Source organism: Chiloscyllium plagiosum, chromosome 14 (assembly GCF_004010195.1).
Source record: "Chiloscyllium plagiosum isolate BGI_BamShark_2017 chromosome 14, ASM401019v2, whole genome shotgun sequence".
NCBI classification, from domain to species: Eukaryota; Metazoa; Chordata; class Chondrichthyes; order Orectolobiformes; family Hemiscylliidae; genus Chiloscyllium; species Chiloscyllium plagiosum.
In genome coordinates this window covers 14,867,927-14,889,406 of record NC_057723.1, presented here as the reverse complement: position 1 = coordinate 14,889,406, position 21,480 = coordinate 14,867,927, and the positions used below count along the sequence as shown (strand labels likewise).

General features: G+C 41.6%; 1 protein-coding gene across 2 annotated transcripts in view; it reads left to right on the top strand.

Moving 5' to 3' along the window:
* Nucleotides 1-503: 503 nt before the first annotated feature.
* LOC122556511 (protocadherin Fat 1-like) overlaps nucleotides 504-21,480 on the top strand; it is a 156,069-nt gene continuing 135,092 nt past the window's right edge. For both annotated transcript variants that reach the window (XM_043703236.1, XM_043703233.1), the window contains exon 1: nucleotides 504-657. The gene's annotated coding sequence lies outside the window, so the exon portion shown is untranslated. The remainder of the gene's footprint in view (nucleotides 658-21,480) is intronic.

Below are 21,480 nucleotides of genomic sequence, written 5' to 3'. Positions count from 1 at the left end.
AAACTATTATTGGGGTTTTTAGTGCACTGGACCATTTCATCAAGAAAGGTAATCGGAAACAATTGACTTTACTAACAAAAAGAAATGATTTGGAGATGCCGGTGTTGGACTGGGGTGTACAAAGTTAAAAATCACACAACACCAGGTTATAGTCCAACTGGTTTAATTGGAAGCACACTAGTTTTCGCTCCGAAAGCTAGTGCTTCCAATTAAACCTGTTGGACTATAACCTGGTGTTGTGTGATTTTTATCAAAAAGGTCGTTCCTGGAGCGAGAATTCTCGCTTTAAAAACAAACCTGTTGATTAGTTTATATATACATTTTGAGTTGCAGTGTTTCATGCACCAGTGAAGGATTGGCTGGCAGGAGCTGGCTCCCCTCCAGGTTTGACGAAGTTCCAGGAGGTTCCAGGTTTTGCATCTTGAGGTTAGCTTTTCCCATGACAGTCGGTGCAAGGGGCTCGGCGTTCAAGCGAAAGTCTCGAGAACACTCGGAGAGGCGAGGCGTGGGCGGACCAGCACCAAAGGCTCTTTTTTTCATTCATCAAAGATGAGAGTGAACGCTGCTGGCCGTCTGGAGTGCTGAGGGGCTGGGAGACGCGAGGATTTCAGGCTCGCATTCATGCTCAGGGACATTCCAGGAAGGAGTTTGAACCAGGTAAGCAGTAACATTGTCAGATAGCCGAAAGTTGCCATTGCTGCCCCATGCTCAGACATGTGGGCTTTTCGGGAGCTATGCTGGTCAGCTAAACTTTAGGAACGGGCGGTTGTTGCTGGACGTTAGTCGAAGCCACAATTAGACAGCGGCTCCATTGAAAGTGTGTTCTGTGCAACTTGGGATTCAATTAACTTACCTCAGTGCATCGAACTGGACGAAAGACAATAACGAAACTATATTTTCTTGCAAGGATATTTCAGTGCAATCTGACTCAAAGCAAGTGCAGCTCAAAAACGAATTTTGAAATATATAGGGAGTTGGATTTAAAGTTCGAATCTGGAGCGGTAGTCAAAGGAGGCGGGGATCAGTCAGTCCATGTGTTCCGAGATCCAGAGAGGTCTAGCAGTAGAAAGGTGGGGGATGTGACTCTGGGCAAGTTTTGCTTTCAACTAAAAAACAGTCTCATTTAATTTTGGTTCCGTCACTAAACTGGTTAGTTTGCGATTGTGTGACCCGTCAGCTCCCGCACTGCACCAACCTAGGGTTACCAAGTGCAAAAATTGAATTCCAACGCGATTAGTTGGCATCGAAACCTTGCACTCGCTCACCAGTTTCCCACGAACAGACAGAAGCCAACCCAAGGTAAAAACCAGGACTGCAGATGCTGGAAACCAGAGTCTAGATTAGAGTGGCGCTGGAAAAGCACAGCAGGTCAGGCAGCATCCGAGGAGCAGGAAAATCGACGTTTCGGGCAAAAGCCCTTCACCCTACTCTACACATATTCTGTGGACGATTTGGAGAAGGTGCTGTTGCCCATAACAGTGCTTTCTGCAATCTGCTCAAACTGAAGTTTGACCTGAATTAACTAGAGTTGATGAGTTATCTCCATCTCTTTTCACTGATTTCATCCTTGCTTAAACTCCTTCACCTGAGCTTCTGTATTGAAAATAATAAACTCAAGTGAAAAATTAAATCAGAATATACATATGAATTAAACTAATGCAATAAAGTAAGGAATATTCTTTGGGTTACCAGGGATCAAGAGAATCCTCATAACAGCATGATATTTCTGTTTCTCTATTATGTACAAATAATGTTGAAATGTTCCCCAGGTGCAGTGAAGTTTTATTCTGAATCATATAATAGAGTATTGGGTAAATACATAACAAGGACTTGAACAAATACATTTTTTGGAAAAAAATGTGCCCTATTAAAATATAAGCAAGAAACATTTCCCATGTTTTTGCAAATGAGTATTGTCAAGCTTTTGGGAAAGATGCCTTAATACAACATTATCAGCACCTTTGGGAGCAGTGAGTTTCCTTCTTGAGATTTAAAATGTTTAAATTAATTTTCTTTCATAACTGGCAAGGCGATAATCTGTTACCCATTCCCAAATTCCCCTAGAACTGGTTGGCTTGTTCGGCCTTTTGAGGGGGCAATGAGAATCGATACTTTGCCAGGGGTCTGAAAGTCAGACAATGTAAGGACGTAATGAGTCGGTGTGGACTTGTTGGGCCGAAGGGCCTGTTTCCACACTGTAATGTAATGTAATGTAATCTAATGTAATATTCCATTCCCTAAAGAACATTTGTCAATCAGATAGGTCTGAATGACAAATTGGTATTATCTTCCTTCACTCCCCTACTGAGACAGCTTTCAATCCCAGATTCACAAACTAAACTCAAACTTCCCAACATGCTATGTTGAGACTATGTTGAGAATTAGAGTCATAGAGATGTACAGTACGGAAATGGACCCTTCGGTCCAACTTGTCCATGCCAACCAGATATCCCAACTCAATCTAGTCCTATTTGCCAGAACTTGGCCCATATACCTCTAAACTCTTTCTATACATATACTCATCCAGATACTTTTTAAATGTTGTAGTTGTACCAGCCTCCACCACTTCCTCTGGCAGCTCATTCCATACATGTACCACCCTCTGTGTGAAAAAGTTGTTCCTTAGGTCCCTTTTCTATCTTTCCCCTCTCATCCTCTAGTTCTTGGCTCCACCATCCAGGGAAAATATGTTGTCTATTTATTCTATCCATGCCCTTAACGATTTTGTAAACCTCTATAAAGTCACATCTCAGCCTCCAATGCTCCAGGGAAAACAGCCTCAGCCTGATCAGCCTCTTCCTATAGCTCAAATCCTCTAATCCTGGCAACATCCTTTTAAATCTTTTCTGAACTGTTTCAAGTTTCACAACTTTCTTCTGATATGAAGGAGTCTAGAATTGCACGCAATATTCCAAAAGTGGCCTAACCAATGTCTTGTACAGCTGCAACATGATCTCCCAACTCCTATACTCAGTGCTCTAACCAATAAAGGAAAGCATGCCAAACGCCTTCTTCACTATTCTATCTACCTGCGACTCTACTTTCAAGGAGCTATGAACCTGCACTACAAGGTCTTTTTCTCAGCAATATTCCCCAGGACTTTACCATTAAGGGCGGCATGGTGGCTCAGTGGTTAGCACTGCTGCCTCACAGCACCAAGGTCCCAGGTCTGATTCCAGCCTTGGTTGACTGTCTGTGTGGAGTTTGCACATTGTCTGTGTGGGTTTCCTCCGGGTGCTCCAGTTTCCTCCCACAGTCCAAACATGTGCAGGCCAGGTGAATTGGCCATGCTAAATTGCCCAACATGTTAGGTGCATTAGTCAGAGGGAAATGGGGCTGGGTGGGTTACTCTTCGGAGGGTCGGTGTGGACTTGTTGGGGCTGAAGGGCCTGTTTCTACACTGCAGGGAATCTAATCTAAAAGTGTATAAGTCCTGCTTTGATTTGCTTTTCCAAAAGGCAGCACCTCACATTTATCTAAATTAAATTCCATCTGCCACTCCTCAGCCCATTGGCCCATCTGATCAAGATCCCATTATACTCTGAGGTAACCTTCTTTGCTATCCACTACACCTCCAAATTTGATGCCATCTGCAAACTTACTAACTATCCCTCCTTTGTTCATATCCAAATCATTTCCAGAGGAACCTCAAGGATCAAAAATCTCACTGTCCTGATAGAAACATTACATCAAAGACGTGTTTCAACATTGAGTGCGTCTTTTGTTTACAATGATTAAAAGTGAATTTGGCTGACTGGACTGCTGCCGAGAACAGTCCTGGACATAGATGGGAGCCCAAGCAGCAAGTTCTGTACGCAAATGGGTCGTTCTCCCTGTATTCCATGAGATCTAACCTTGCTAAACAGTCTCCCATGGCGAACGCCTTACTGAAGTCCATATAGATCATGACTACCTCTTTGCCCTCATCAATCCTCTTTGTTACTTCTTCAAAAAACTCAATCAAGTTTGTGAGACTTGACTTCCCATGCACAAAACCATGCTGACTATCCCGAATCTGTCCTTGGCTTTCCAAATACATGTAAATCCTTTCCCTCAGGATTCTCTCCAATAACTTGCCCACCACCGATATCAGGCTCACTGGTCTATAGTTCTCTGGCTTTTCCTTACCACCTTTCTTAAATAGAGGCACCACATTAGCCAACCTCCAGTCTTCTGGCACCTCACCTGTGACTATCGATGATACAAATATCTCAGCAAGGGGTCCAGCAATCACTTCCCTAGCTTCCCACAGAGTTCTATGGTACACCTGGTCAGATCCTGAGGATTTATCCACTTTTATGCGTTTCAAGACATCCAGCACCTGGATGTCTTGAAACGCATAATATGGACATTTTTCAAGATGTCACCATCTATTTCCCCACATTCTATATTTTCCATGTCCTTCTCCACAGTAAACATTGATGCAAAATACTCATTTAGTATTCCCCCATCTCCCGCTGCTCCAAACATAACTGCCTTGCTGATCTTTGAGTTGCCCTATTTTCTTCCTTCGTTACCCTTTTGTCCTGAATGTATTTATAAAATCCCTTTGGATTCTCCTTAATCCTATTTGCCAAAGCTATCTCATGTCCCCTTTTTGCCCTCCTGATTTGTCTCTTAAGTATACTTCTATTGCCTTTATACTCTTCTGAGGATTCACTCAATTCCGTCTTTTTCTTAACCAAAACCTCATAGACAGTGTCTCTGGACTACTATCCAGTGATGTTACCAAAATGATATAAACTTGTTTTCAAAACATAGTCCATTGAAGAAAATTGTAAGTTCCTTTTACAATGGTAGTTAATTCCCCTTCAACATGAAAAGTAGTGGTAAATAGTGGCAAGACTTGATGGAAGAGATAGTTGGTCATGTGACATATTGAAGCCTCAGGGTGTGTACTTCTGTTAGTGATCATCCATATGCCAAAGTATCTTAGCTGTGCATTCATGCAATTTTGCCGATTGAAAGCCAACCACAGCCCTACTTAATAAGCAAAGACAAACCCTTACCCTCACTGTACAAACCAGCTACTGAGGTTTTGGAGCCTTATGTTGAGGTTTTTGATGAGTAACTATTGAGATTAGAAGGAATGCTACATGTAATTATTTTGCAATGGTGCATGAAAGACAGCAAGTGTGGGAAGAACCAAGAAAAGTCATAGTGACATGGGTAAAAGGTAGAGAGAAAAATGCTTCAAAGTTCAGGCTGAATGACAACAAAAATGTGAAACTTAACAGATCTCAGATCTCACAGTGTCAAATACTACTTCTTTGTTGCATAGTGCTCCAACAATCATTAGAATGTTTGCTCCAAGTGTCTAGGATAAACAGAATATCCCAGTGCTGTCCAAGATTTCTAGCCTTCCTTCTTGATGTGTGTGTTTCACACTTGCAATAGAACTGTGCTAAATCCTGTTGAAAGCTTCACAGTTTTCATGTAATTACACTGACTCCTCAGTCAGGTCATGGTGTGAACTAGCTATTGAGATTTTGGAACCTTATGCTGAGGTTTTACCTTGGTGGATATCAGCATCAGTGGAATGTTTCATGGGATGTAGATAAACTGTTATCGCTGAGCAAATTACTGATTATTTCAAAATAGTCACTAACATCCTTTGAGAAGGTTGCAGAATTGATTGATATTGATTCCAGACTCAGCTAGATTTGAGTTTTTAAGGTCTAAATTAAATATTCAATAGAATAACACTTGTGAAATTTTGCATTCAGCAGTAGTTTGATCCATGCTAACAACAAGAAAACTAAAATATTAATATTTATCTACATCTGCAAAATGCCATGTGTCATAGATTGTCAATGATAGCAAGGGGAGAATGACACAAGATGGTGAGATGAACGATGTATCAATAATATCTAGCTGTTGTGTGTAATGTTAAAAACAGAGTGCTGGGAAACTCAACAGTTCTGACAGCATCCGTGAAGAGAGAAACAGAGTTAATGTTTCATGTCTTCAGAACATTAGCTAGAATAGACATTGCCCTGAAGTGTTGACTGGATATTGAGTAATGTGAAATGGAAATTGTTTTCTCTTTCTTGCTAATTTTGGATCTAAAATGGAAAGTAGAGATTCCCATACTGATTGTAGTATTGTGCATTGTTGCTCCTTGGTTGCGCATTAAGCCCCACATTTTCTAGTGGCAGTACATACTGTCCCAGGATGTACATACTATCACACACTTCAAAATACAAAGATACACAACATAGATTGGGTGCAAGAAAGACTGATCATTGTAATTATGGATAACAATAGCATTGTGTTTATGAACAGGAAACATAAAATTTGTGCATGAGGTTTTTATGAAATGTTGCGTATGAAAGGCTAAAGACCTTGACAACATTCCGGCAATAGTATCAATGACTTGTATTCCAGAACTTGCCACAATACAGCTATAACACTGGCACATACCTGATAATGTGGAAAATTGCCTAGGAATGCATTGTACACAGAAAAGACAGCACAAATCCAACCTGACCAATTACCACTCCACCATCTTAGTCTTAATCCACAGCAAAGTGGTGGAAGGGATTATTAACTTTGCTATCAAGCAGCACATGCTTAGCAATAACCTCAATTAGTGTTTTGCCATAACCACACAGTGCCTGGTCTCACTGCAGCCTTGGTTCAAACATGAACAAAAGAGATTAACTGCAGAAGGAAGGTGAGAGTGACTGCCCTTGACATCAGGGCTACATTTTACCAAATGTGGCATCAAGGAATCCTAGCAAAACTAGCAGCACGCCAATTTGAATTGGGGAAAAATTCTCTATTGGTTTAGCATAAAGGAAGTTGGTTATGGTTTTTGAACATCCATCATTTCAACTCCAGGACCTCTCTACAGGACATCCTCAGAATAGTGTCCTTGGCCCAAACATCTTCAGCTTTTGCAATGAACTTCCCTTCGTTATAAGGTCAGAAACTGATGATCATGCAATCTTTAATAGTATTTGTGACTCCTCTGATACTGAAGCAGTCCATGTCTAATTGCAGCAAAACCTGGGCAATATTTAATTGTGTGCTGTCAAGTGGTATGTAAAGCATGTGCCACACAAGTGCCAGGCAATGACCATTTCCAACAAAACAATTTGAACATTACTCCTGAACAGTCAATGGTATTATCATCATTGAAACTCCCATTATCAACATTTTAGGGGCATTACTATTTATCCAAATTTATCGCACAATAATTGATTACATGTTGAAACAAATCATTTTCATCTTGTAAATATAATTTATTGCCCATTTCTGTAATTAAAACCTCTTGTGTATTCCTCCCTATCTTCATCTCAACATTGGCAATTATGTCTTTAGAGACTGAGAGCAGAGGGCTGAGGTAAGCTGGTCGAGTGCAGGTGACTAAGAAAAATTCTGTCAATGGTCAAGTGCATTGATCTGCTGTCCCCATGATGATTGCCATGAAGGCTGTAGGAGAGTGGAGGAGTCGGGTGGCTTGGATAGTAATCTTGCCCACAACAATAATGAGGCCAATTAAGGAACTCTTGACATTCTTTCCAAAGTTTTCATAGGGGCATTTATCTAATACAGACCAACTAGCTCAAAGATTGCAAGAACAGGGCCATTGATAGTTTGACTGAAGAATGCAACTTATAAGACTGAGTAAAGAGTTTTAGTGGAATAGAGTGAGCCTATCTCATCACAAAAAAAAGTCAAAAAGATGCTTACATATATTCACATTCTCACCCTTTCCCAGGTTTCACATCACCATCTGCCCTCTGAAATATGAAAAGTCAGTACGTTTCATTTGTCCTACTTTAAAAATTACTGTAGGCACAGTAATAGCTACTGAAGAGAGTGAGAAGGCAACCTGTTTTTCCAAATGCCCACTGCTGCTTCCTCTACCCCGCCCCCAACGAATTGATGAGAAGACTCAACTCTGACTAAATTTGCATCTTGCCTTCAGCAACAGGTTTTTATTTCCTGCCAAAGAGCATTCACAACCCCCCAAAAAAAACTCGATTCATCTCTCCACTATGTAGATCTGTCCCCTAATCTCCACACATGAAGATTCTTTCTTAAACTCGTCTATCCCTTCTCTTTTAAAACTTGCTTTTAAGATCTTTAAATTGCCCTCCTTCAACTAGGCTTTTAGTCAGCCCACAGATTAATTCTCCTTTAGCTCAACAGTCATACTTTCCTTGTACATTTATTGAGTGCATTGGAACATGTTCCTAATTTCAGTGATGCCGCACAAACGTAGACTTTGTCATGATGGCGATGTGAATAATTTTAGGTATCTACTTTCAAAAGGGCACTATTGCATTATTGGGAAAAGTGGGAAGTCTTAAGGATTTCTGAGGGAAGGAGGAGTGAAAAACGTATCAAATTGCATTTGGTTGCACTGGAGGAAAGGGGAAGCAAAGGCAACCTGCTATCCCTTAGCATGGCTGGAGAAGGCAATTAAACTGGGTATTTGCCTCAGGCACAACCAACCCAAGTGCAATAGGTATGGAAACTGGCCTTCTAGATAACACAGTTAATATTAAATCAGGTTAAATTCTTTACAAAGGAGCTGGATAAACATTTGTTAGAGATCAAGATTGAAAATATAAGGACAAAATCATTTCAAGCATTGGCTAGAAATTAAATGCTCAATGAAACTTGCCAGTATGTGCAACACATGAGATCGAACCAGTTCCATTGAATTTTCTGTATTGTAGGATTGGATTAATAATGTGACTTTTCAATGTGAATTATTTTGAGTGACATGCTTGAGTGTTGCTGGCACTTCTTCATTCATTCACGAAATGTGAGCATCACTGACTAGGCCAGCACTTATTGCCTATCCCTAACTGCCCTGGAGAAGATGGTGTTGAACCATTGCAATACATGTGATGATGGAGGGACACCCATCACATACTTCTTTAATGGAGGGACTGAACCTTTAGAGTGATGGTTAGGTACTGGTCCAATGGTCCACAGGAGTTAAATTATGAGAAACTTGCACAGAGTTCCAGGGTCTTGTATCCCTGTCGTTTATATCATGCATCTATTTAAGTACTGGTCAGTGGTTGATGATGGGTCATTCTGTGGTGTAATGCTATTGGACATCAAGGAGAGATAGTTAGATTCTCTCTTGTAGGAGAGAATCAGACTGGGCACTTGCAGAGTGTGAATAGTACATGTCAGTTATCTAATTGAATCCATATATCATCCAGGTGTTGAAGTCAGTCTTATGACAATAGACAATAGACAATAGTTGCAGGAGTAGGCCATTCAGCCCTTTGAGCCTGCACCGCCATTCAATATAATCTTGGCTGATCATTCCTAATCAGTATCCTGTTCCTGCCTTATCTCCATAACCCTTGATTCCACTATCTTTGAGAGCTCTATCCAACTCTTTCTTAAATGAATCCAGAGAGTGGGCCTCCACTGCCCCCTGTGGCAGAGCATTCCACACAGCCACCACTCTCTGGGTGAAGACGTTTCTCCTGAGCTCTGTCCTAAATGGTCTACCCTGTATTTTTAAGCTGTGTCCTCTGGTTCGGCACTCACCCATCAGCAGAAACATGTTTCCTGCCTCCAGAGTGTCCAATCCTTTCATAATCTTATACGTCTCAATCAGATCCCCTCTCAATCTTCGAAACTGAAGGGTATACAAGCCCAGTCGCTTCAGTCTTTCATTGTAAGGTAATCCTGCCATTCCAGGAATTGACCTCGTGAATCTACGCTGCACTCCCTCAATAGCCAGAATGTCTTTTCTCAAATTTGGAGACCAGAACTGCACACAGTACTCCAGGTGTGGTCTCACCAGGGCCCTGTACAGCTGCAGAAGCACCTCTTTGCTTCTATACTCAATTCCTCTTGTTATATTTCCTGGAATAGGCAAATGGTAATGGTCAAATGGGTCAGTCTTTATGCTTTGGATCTCTGTCCAATGACTCATGTTGAAAAGTTTGTTAGTGTGTGTGTGAAATGTGAGATTGGAAAAGTGCTGAGGGAAATCTGCATAAAGACTTTGCTCTTTTGCCATATTTTACAGGTTGCACCATATTTGCTTGTGACATTATGTAGTAATAGCAGTCCTAGGTAAAATAGTCAGACAAAAATGTTCTTTTGATATGCTCTGATGTTCTGCGACTTTAAGAAATTAGTAAAAGGAATTGTACAGTATATCAGAAGAATGTCTGCCTTGCAAAAGGGGTTCAGGAAATCCAAATCCAATTCTAAAGTGGTTTTGTGAATCTCTCCCTTCTGAAGCCTACTGTTCTTTAGCAGGCCAGTTAGTTGCTGCACTTCTTTTAATTGACTAGGAACTCCTTTTGAATGAGCCTCTCCCTGTGTTTTAAACCTGATATGTCTGTTTTCTGTAGTTTAGCTGGCTGGCTGCAAGAGCATGTGCATACATGTCTTCAACAAACCAAAAAGTACAGAGGGTGGAGCATTATTGCTGCAAATATTCAAGTCTACATCGGCACAGCACTGAAGAAAATTGTCAGCCACCTCAGAAAGTTCCGCATCAAATTCTAACAAGGGGAAGGATGATTATCAATGATAGAGCAAGGAAATGAGAAAGATGATAATCAAGGTGAAAACTAACATGTAGGAATAAGATACAATAAAAAGTACTCATTAGAAAGGCATAGCAAGCATATTTAGTAGTGAGATAAAATAATGAACTTGCCAGAAAGATGCAGCAGGAAATTTGGCAACAAACTGGGAAAAAAAAACTTCCAATCATATAGTCTTTCACAATCATAAAATCACAAAGCAAAACTCAACAGCAACAAACGGGATGAAAAGTCATAGGGCCGAAAAAAACTGCTCATTTATAAGTACTTACCACCTTTACCTGTTTGTGGTACTGGCTGTGTGGGCAATGATATTCTGTCTGATTTGTTGGCTCTTGTTTTCACACGTATTAGTGATACTGGATTCTCCAAATGGCCAACATAGAAGAGAATTCTCGAGGTCAAAGGATTTCAGATTCCGGCCCTGGTTTGAGTTGAGGTAGATGATTTCAATAGGGGTAAGAGTAGTCCGTGCTGCAGTTGCATCAAAGTTAGGAACAGTCGTGGGATGGAGAGGGAACATTGGCTGTGGTCTAAGGAGACTGTTAACTTCAGGTGGAAGATGTTTATGCGTGGACATTGAATGAGGCCCTTTGATACGAGGCTATGATAACTTCACTTTGGGAAAATCTGCTCACACTTGCCATGAGGGGGACCTTCGGATTTACTGCCTGAGGGTGATAGCAGATGGCAGTTGCCTCCCATTGAAATGTACCTGAGCTTGAGCAGACACCTTTATCAAATCAGGGAAGAAAACTTTGAGGGGCAAAGATTAACCTGACTGCCTTAGAGCTTGGCTAAAGTGGAGTAAGTGAGAATTTCCAAATGTTTTGCCTACTCCTGGCATTTAACAAATTATAGGAAATCCAATTTAAGTAGTACATTAATAGTATTATTCAAATGTTTCCTTCTCAAATCCTATCCTACTGTCACCTGAATCTTGTTCTTGTAAGTGTGAGCAGTTTTGCACAGTACAACAGTGGTACAAAAGAATAAGGATTTGAGAGTTATGGCTAGATAGTGAGTCACCCAGCTCAGTCAGGGGAGTGTCAACAACACTTAACTGTTTGTTAGCAATGCACATGATTACCTATTCTATTTGGCAGGAGCTGTGGTATCTCCCCAGGTGACCACTCCTGGTATGTTGTGTACTTACCACTTCTACCTGTATGTGGTGCTGGGTAAGCTGCCTGCACAGTTCTTAACAGTTGTCTGAACATGGCTATCAGGGAAATTTAATGCACCCTTTTGTGGACAAGGATCTGAAGATCCTGTTGGATGGGATGTCACACAGATGGGATACCTTCATCTGCAGGACCAGCAGTGGAGGTCCATGACACCAAACCATGCCAGCAGGCTCTGAGCTAGCCACCCGGGTTAAAGCAGTCTCAACCATTTGGTGGAATCCACATCTGTGTACAGAGACTGTCAATGACCTTCCCCATTCTGCTGGTGTAATTGCCACCATTCTCTCTTTGAATACTCATAATTCACTCTCACTACTACCATACCCACTGCCACCAAGGACTATGCTACATCACTGTCAATATAGCCTGTAACATGACTCTGACTCCCTGGAACCCACCTTAACCCGCAGCACCACTAACCCTGCTGCCTACTTACTCGCTTCGGACATCTTCCCATCTATACCAAAAGTAACAGATATGTCACTCTCATCTCCCTTAAAACCTGCTCACTTTCATTCCATGCAGAAAACAGCCCAGAATAGGGCAGAAAGAGTCAAGACAGGTGCTGGGCTGCCTGACATTCAGCTCCTCACCAGCTTCTGTGGATAGCATCCTCCAAGCGACTGACTGGCTATGGGACTGGTATTGGCTGCTGCCCTTGACTTATTGTTACCAGCCCCTGATGGACTGTTATCCTTCTTGACATGACTGAAGACTGCTGATGACCAGGACTAGCTTCCTGGCTTAGTGTCTCTGCTGATCAGCATGGCAATACAGCAGTGCTGTGAGCCTTGTATCTCTGGCGGAGTGGGAAAAGCACAAGAACACAAGACAAAGTATCCACGTAGGTTCAGAGTGTGGGTATGTGCTATGACAGCAAGTAAAAAAGTCCAGAGATGCAACCTGGTTCAGTCTACGAGCTGAGTGCGTGTCCCTGAGTGCCCAGGGTCTTTGTTACAGTATTATAATGAGAGTTGTCCGTACAACCCAGGGTACAGCATTGAAGTACAAAAGCTTAATGTAAGTGGACCAGTAATGTGCTGTGAGGTTTCTTACAGACTGGCACATGACAATTTTGTGGTGATGGGGTAGTTGTGGCATGCCCTGAGATGTTGGTGGCCAGTATGCAATATGGAGTTTTCTGGATCAAGCTGAAGTTGTCAGGTACCACTCTGACTTCCGATATAAGAATTCTCAATGATAAGCTGCTTATTTATGAGGGGAGCTGCAGTGTTCATAAAGCATTTAATCAGTTGTAATCCCCTTAATTGTCAATGCACTGCTAGCTAGCAAGAAACAACCTTACTGCTCAGCAAATGCATAAAAGATGCAATGAGTTGCTTCCAACATCAAGACAGGGGGTCACAAGAATTCTTACTCATTTCTGCCATAAATCTTGTCAAAGTCTAGATTGCTTAGACCTCTATATGATTGACCCATGTTTCTGAGGGTCTTAGGGAACTTGTGTAGATATATAAAACCATAAGACCGTAAAACAAAGGAGCATTCAGCCCAACAAATCTGCTCCTCCATTCAGTCGTGGCTGGTAAATTTCTCAACCCCATTCTCCCACTTTCTCCCTATAACCCTAGATCTCCTTGACAATTAAGAACCACTGGTTCGAAAAACCCACATGCAGACAATAAATGAGTACAGCATGTTGCAAATAAAAAATTAATGCTGTTACAGCCCCACCTTAGATAAAATAAGCATTCAGTGTTGGCAAACAAAGGGTGAAATTAGACACCGTTGGTCTGCTGGCACAAAACAGGGCAAAAAGAGAGTTCTAGGGCCATTTGAAGTTGGACTTCAATGGACTTCACTTCATTTTGATCCATTAGATGTGGGTACCTAATAGGCAGCTTAGTAGTGAAGGAGAAAGTGAGGACTGCAGATGCTGGAGATCAGAGCTGAAAATGTGTTGCTGGAGAAGCGCAGCAGGTCAGGCAGCATCCAGGGAACAGGAGAATCGACGTTTCGGGCATAATCCTGAAGAAGGACTTATGCCCGAAACGTCGATTCTCCTGTTCCCTGGATGCTGCCTGACCTGCTGCGCTTCTCCAGCAACACTTTTTCAGCTTAGTAGTGAAGTCAGAGTTAGTTTTGGGTTGTGCCTCTGATATAAAAGGAGTTGATCAAGAAGGGGACCAGCAGGAACTGGTAATGTTCTCTGGTATTGCTTTGGAGCCTGAAGAATCTTCATTCTGACTTCCCATTCAAAATATGTAAGCCACGACCAGACAATGTTCCCATCTCCTGACCCAAAGACCACCACTACCTCCCTTCTGAGCAACTGGTAACTCCTGCATTGATTGCAAATCTCCGATATTTTTCCTGACCTGCTCTTGGTCACTGTTTGCTCGCTCTTTCCTATCCATACAGCAGTGTTCAAAGTCAGTCCTCTCAGAAAGCCATGATGGTGAACATTTTCTGACTCTTTAAATGAGTACTCGCTCAGAGGCTGAGCTCCAGTTTGTTGTCAACTCCTTTTCCATAGCATTTGAGAAAATGGGTCTTTCAGTAAAAGACCTACAAAACTAAGGTCTTCTTCCAACCAGCTTCCACAGCACAACATGAGTACCGGTCAATTAAGATCAACAGTGACATCCTGGAAAATACAAACCATGTTCCGTATTTTTGGATTCCTCTCGCATTGAAGACAGGCAAAACTGAAAAACAAAATGAACATTGCCTCCCTTATGCTCGCTCAGCGTTTAGCTGACTGTGGAAAGAAAATTGAGGACTGTGATTTCAAACACGAGAAGTGGGGTCATGATTTACCAAACAGCAGTGACCCCACGCATCTATGGAGACTTAGACTTAGAGCAGGCACATCAAAACACATTCCATTAGACACAGAACTCAGAAGTCCACATTATGAAAAAAGTAAGTTAGAGGGAATATTGCAGTGGAACCTTTGCAAAAAACTTAAAATGCAGTCATGATTTGGAGGTGCTGGTGTTGGATTGGGGTGTACAAAGTTTAAAAATCACACAATACCAGGTTATAGACCAACAGGTTTATTTGGAAGCACTAGTTTTTGGAGCACTGCTCCTTCATCAGGTACTTGTGCAGTATAAGATTGTAAGACACAGAATTTATAGTAAAAGTTTACAGTGTGATGCAACTGAAATCATATATTGAAAAAGACTTGGATTTTTTGTTACTTCTCTCATTTTTTAAAGTGATTTGGAGGTGCATGTGTTAGATTGGGGTGTACAAAGTTAAAATTCACACAACCACCTGATGAAAGAACGGTGCTCCAAAAGTTAGTGCTTCCAATTAAACCTGTTGGACTATAACTTGTGTTGTGTGATTTTTTATCTTTTAGAATGACCATGTTAATTTCCGTTCTTTCATATGTAAATCCCAAATTTTGTTTTAAAAGTTACTGTCTCAAGTGAACTTTAACAATAGGTGACATGTCATCCCAGATAATGCATTAAAGGTGTGAGGTGTCCTGTGTGAGGCTGCATGTGCCCCAATGTTCAGACTGATTCTAATCTGAAAAAGGATTTGCAGAATCTTACATGGATTCATACACTTATGAGCAAAATAAAATGTAATGGAGCACTGATAAAGGACCAAATCCCATTTTGGTTTCCACAGCTCAAGGACACACTTGGATAATAGCTATCTTTATTTCAGATAAGAAACTTTTGGAAAACAAAACATTTAGCAATAATGTCGACCCTCACACAAATGTTGTAACTCTTAATGTGGAACATTATCAGATTTACTAAATTATATACAATGATTTTCATCCAATATCCAAGAATGAATTAAAAAGAAAATAATTGGAATGTGTCTTCCAAAACAGGAAATATAACATCACAATTAAAATGGCTGAATGCACAGCATCTCTTGGTTAGAGCTATTGCTTATTCCATTGTCAAAATGGCCAACCTCACAATCAAGAAGAAGATGATTTAGGAATTCTTTTACTAATCACATCAGATGATCAGAATAGAGAAATGAAGTTTCACTGTGTGAGAATGTTGCTGATCTCAAAACAAGGGAACGTGAACAGATTTGGAAATGCCAGACCCGTGACTCCTTCTTGAAAAATTCCCACACATGCTGTAAGGTGTTAGCTGTGGAGCTAATACATATTGTTCTGCAGAAAGTGTTTAGTTTGAATTAAGATGGAATTAAATTAATTGTCAGATCACTGCAGTAATTTGAGCGTGGAGCTCGAGACATAGATCGGGTTCTAAATGCTCACTACTGAGAGGGACAATGCGGGTACAGAAATCAGACAGAAGGGCTATTGATACACTTAAAGAAATTAACATAGAGCGGAGGTTCTGAGTGGTCTAGCCGGCTTAAAAGTAGATATATTTCCGGAGCCAGATGAAATGCATCCTGGGCAAAGGAGTAAATAGCAAAGGCAGTTGCAATAACTTTCAATTATAGGATACTTGCCCTTATTAAGCATGGAGTTTAAGAACATGGAGGATATGGTTAACTGTATAAAATGTTGGTTAGGCCACAGCTACACTGTAGTCCACGGTTCTGGAATCCACATTACAGGAGGGATGTGATTGCACTGGAGTGGTGCAGAGGAATTTTACCAAGGTGTTGCTAGGGCTGAAGAGTTTTAGTTCTGAAGATAGACTTGTTGTTTACCTTGGAGCAAAGGAGACTGAGGAGGACATGGTTGAGTTGTAGAAATTATATGAGGAGCATAGACAGGGTATTCAGGGGATGGCGAGATCAATAACCAGGATGCATAGATTTAAGACAAGGAGCAGAAGGGGATGTGAGAATCTTTTTTTCACCCCCCCACAGCATGGTGGGGATGCAGAACACACCATTTCTAAGAGTAGTGGAGGCAGAAACCCTTATAACATTTAAGAAGTTTTTTAGATGTGTATTTGCGGTGCTAAGGCATACAAGGCTAAGTGTTGGGAAATGGGATTAGAATAGTTTTTGACAGCATGATGCAATGGGTCAAAAGGCCTTTTTCTGTTCTTTAGACCTCTATGACTCAATGAAAAACATTGTGTTGCAGTACTGCGTTTCTGCATATGCACATTAATTGGTCCACTTAGCGATGGCATTGCCCATAAACATAGCCTAATGAAAAGATCAAAGGTCAATAGCATTATCACCATGCCACCATTACCCTGTCATGGCAGCTTTCATCAAGAGGATATGGAAACTATTCCACAATGTCCAAGATCATACACTTGATCTTAATCAGTAGGTGATGGCCTGGCAAGGAAGGGCATATGGAAGGTGTGCTATGGAACCTGGTTGGCAGAGAACCTTAGTTTTCCAGGTGTTCAGTGTAAGACGTATTCCCTCGTCAGCTTTGGAGAAGAAATTATCTATGACCTAGAGCCCATCTTTACAAAATATCAGGCTTATGGCAGCATTCTGAACTACTTTCTTGACCCCTAATAAAATTAAGACGTGCGTAGTGATTAAAAAGAGAGTAAGGCAAAAGATGGAAAATTACGGCTGATTAGCCTAACCTCAATTGTGGATTCGATTTTGGAATCCATTGTGAAAGATGAAATTTCTGAATACTTGAAATTGCACGGTAAAATAGGGCAAAGTCAGCATAGTTTCATCAAGGGCAGTCATGCCTGACAAATTTGCAAGAATTCTTTGAGGAAGTAATGAGCAGGTTAGACCAAGGAGAGCCAATGGATGTTACGTACTTGGACTTCAGGAAGACTTTTGACAAGGTGCCGCACAGGAGGCTACTGAGTAAGATACGGGCCCATGGTATCAGAGGCAAGGCACTAGCATGGAGAGAAGCTTGGCTCTCTGGCAGAAAGTGAAGAGTGGGGATAAAAGGATCCTTCTCAGGATGGCAGCCGGTGACAGGTGGTGTTCCACAAGGCACAATCTTGGGATCGCTTTTCACTTTATACATTAATGATCTAGGTGAAGGAACCAAGGGCATTCTGGCTACGTTTTCAGACAATATAAAGATAGTTAGAGGGCCAGGTAGTATTGATGAGGGAGGGAGGCTGCAGAAGGATTTGGACATGTTAGGACAGTGGGCAAGGAAGTGGCAATGGAGTATAATGTGGGAAAGTGTGAGGTCATGCATTTTGGTAGGAAAAATAGAGACTTGGATTATTTTCTAAATGGGAGAAAATTCAGAAGTCTTAAATGCAAAGAGACTTGGGAGTTCTAGTCCAGGATTTTCTCAAAGTAAACTTGCAGATTGAGTCAGTAGTTAGGAAAGGAAATGCAATGTTGGCATTTATTTTGAGAGGGCTTGAACATAAAAGCAGGGATGTACTTCTAAAGCTCTATAAGGCTCTGGTCAGACCCCTTTTAGAGTGTTATGTGTAGTTTTGGGCCCCATATCTCAGGAAGGATGTACTGGCCCTGGGACGGCTTCAGAGTAGGTTCACGAGAATGGTCCCAGGAATGAAAAGCTTAATTTATGAGGAACATTTGAGGAACACCAAACTCTGGGTCTATACTCAATGAGGAGGGATATACTTGAAATGTACAGGATACTGAATAGCCTGGACAGAGTGAATGTTGGGAAGATGTTTCCATTTGTAGGAGAGACTAGGACTCAAGGGTACAGTCTTAGAGTAAAGGGAAGACCTTTTTAGCATGGAGATAAGAAGAAATTTCTTCAGCCAGAGAATGGTGAATCTACGGAATTCACTGCCACAGAAGGTTGTGAAGGTCAGATCAGAGAGCATATTTACATGGAGATAGATAGATTGTTTGATTATCAAGGGGATCAAGGGTTATGGGGAGAAAGCGGAAGAATGGGGTTGAAGAACTTATCAGCAAAGATTTAATGCCAGAGCAGACTCGATAGTCTAAATGGCCTAATTTCTGCTCCCATGTCTTATGGTCTTATAGTTGTGCAGCACACAAACAGACCTTTTGGTCCAATTCATCCATGCTGACCAGATACCCTCAATGAATCTAATCCATTTGTCAGCATTTGAACCATATCCCTCTAAATTCTTCTTATTCACATATCTTTTCAGACGCCCTTTAAATGTTGAAATTGTACCAGCCTTGACAACTGCCTTTGGTAGTTCATTCTGTCGTGAGAAAAGGTTGCGCCTTCGGTCCCTTTTAAATCTTTCCTCTCTCACCTTAACCTATGCCCTCCAGTTTTGGACTCCCCTAGCCTGGGGAAAAGACCTTATCTATTTACCCTATCCATGCCCCTCATGATTTTATAAACCTCTACAAGGTCACCCCTCAGCCTCTGATGCTCCAGGGAAGACAGGCCCTGACTATTCAATCTCTTCCTATAGCTCAAACCCTTCAACCCCGGCAACATCCTTGTAAATCTTTTACAAAGCCTTTCAAGTTTAATAATGTCTTTGAGGAGAAAGTGAGGTCTGCAGATGCTGGAGATCAGAGATGGAAATGTGTTGCTGGAAAAGTGCAGCAGGTCAGGCAGCATCTAGGGAACAGGAGAATCGACGTTTCGGGCATTAGCCCTTCTTCAGGATTCCTGAAGAAGGGCTAATGCCCGAAACATCGATTCTCCTGTTCCCTAGATGCTGCCTGACCTGCTGCGCTTTTCCAGCAACACATTTCCATATCTAATAATGTCTTTGGACAATATTTTCATTGCTGGGTCTGATGAGAATTCCTGGACTGCTTATGAATAGTAGCCCTGTTCGGCTGAGTGGAGCTTTCATTAGTTCGGAGGTGACATCTGTCCCATTCAGGCCCAGCTAAAGCCCTGCAGACATTGACAATTGCTCCCAGATAGCAAACATTTTGAATATTGGCTTTTAGCTGACAGCATTTAAAATAATTATGGGCAGGATCTTTGGCCCTTTACCAGCTTTTGATCAACCACTGGTGTGACAAAATACATTCCTGTTTTCCTCGGAGACATTGGGTTAGTTACTCATGTGTTTTTACAAGCACTGGCTGGGCTCCATTAAGGATTGAGAATACCACCTTGCTCAATTTCGCTGGAGAAATGAGATCGCTGTAATCTTGGCTCCACATTAATGGAATCAGTGTAGTTCAGTGTGTGTTGGCCAACATCGACGTGATGGGTCAAAAAGCCTGCTCCTATGACATATGACTCTATGATTTCTTTATAAGTTATGTTTTCTTTCATTATAGAATCTTGGAATCATACAGCATGGAAACAGATCTTTCAGTCCAACTTATCCGTGGTCACCAGACCTCTCAATCTGATCTAATCCTAATTGCCAGCATTTGGCCCATACCCTTCTAATCTCTTTCTATTCATATACCCATCCAGATGCCTTTTAAATGTCATAATTGTACCAGCCTCCATCACTTCCGCTGGCAGCTCATTCCATATATGCACCACCCTCTGTCTGAAAAAGTTTCCCCTCAGTCCTCTTTAAATCTTTCCCCTCACACCTGAAACCTGTGCCCTCTAGTTTTGGATTCCCGTATGACTTTGGCTTTTCATTCTGATTTCTGCTCCAATTCAACTGAAGTAGTGATTCATTGTGAGTGAGTAAGCTTCTTTATTTGAAAATTAACTAGAAGTTCAAATAAGATAGAGCTAACCTTGCCAATTCTTGTCATTATCAGTTGTCTCCCTTTAGTCAGTGGACAAGAAGAGTGTTGTGATTAGAGCTGTCAAACAGTAACCTGTTCACCAGTAACTTGCTTAATTCATGTTCTGACACTTGGCTTTACGTCTCAGCGTTGGTGACCATTGAGATCAAGGTAGCATTTAACTGCACATGGCATGAAAGGAAGATAATAAAAAAACGATGTAAATGGAGTGGAGGCTGGTACAATTGCAACATTTAAAAGGCATCTGGATGGGTATATGAATAGAAAGGGTCTGGAGGGATATGGGACAGGTGCTGGCAGGTGGGACGAGATCGGGTTGGGATATCTGGTCAGCATGGACGAGTTGGACTGAAGGGTCTGTTTCCATGCTGTACATCTCTATGACTCTATGACAAGAACAAAGAAAGCAACAAAATTGTGGAAACATGAAGCCATACACCATCTTGAATTGAACATACATCACATCATTACTCATGTTAACAATTAGCCTTTGATAGTTCAGCCATCATATTAAGCCAGCAATGCTCTTGCATTACTGTGACTCTGTGGTGGGTCACTGGCCACTAAATGAGAAGGTTGTGGATTCAGGTTGCATGCCCAGGACTTTGTTACATGGTGCTAGACGTCAGTGCAGAGCAGTGAGAATTTGGTAATGCATCAGAGTTGTCATCTCTCCAATGAAATTTTGAACAAAAGACCTAGTTTGCTCCTTCAGATCAATGTAAAATATCTCATCCACTATTCAAGAAAGAGCAGAGAACTCTCACCAGCCAGCATTTACCTCACATTCAATATTTACAGCAGGCTGTGTGGTTATTTATTTAATTGCTGTTGTTGGAGTTTGCTGTTGGCTGCTGTGTTTCTGATATGACAAACACAACAACACTTCGAAGTTACTTCATTGCTTGTAAAGTATTAGAAAGTCCTGATAGTGTGAAAGATATCATATCAATGTCTGTACTTTTTTTCTTGCCAAATTTGCACATTTGCTACACCAACAGCACATCTTTTCTTCATTCCATTGGAACAACATTAACCTTTGGTGTTAGGGGAAAAGCCCGAAAATGTGTTGCTGGAAAAGCGCAGCAGGTCAGGCAGCATCCAAGGAGCAGGAGAATCGACGTTTCGGGCATGAGCCCTTCTTCAGGAATGAGGAAAGTGTGTCCAGCAGGCTAAGATAAAAGGTAGGGAGGAGGGACTTGGGGGACGGGCGTTGGAAATGCGATAGGTGG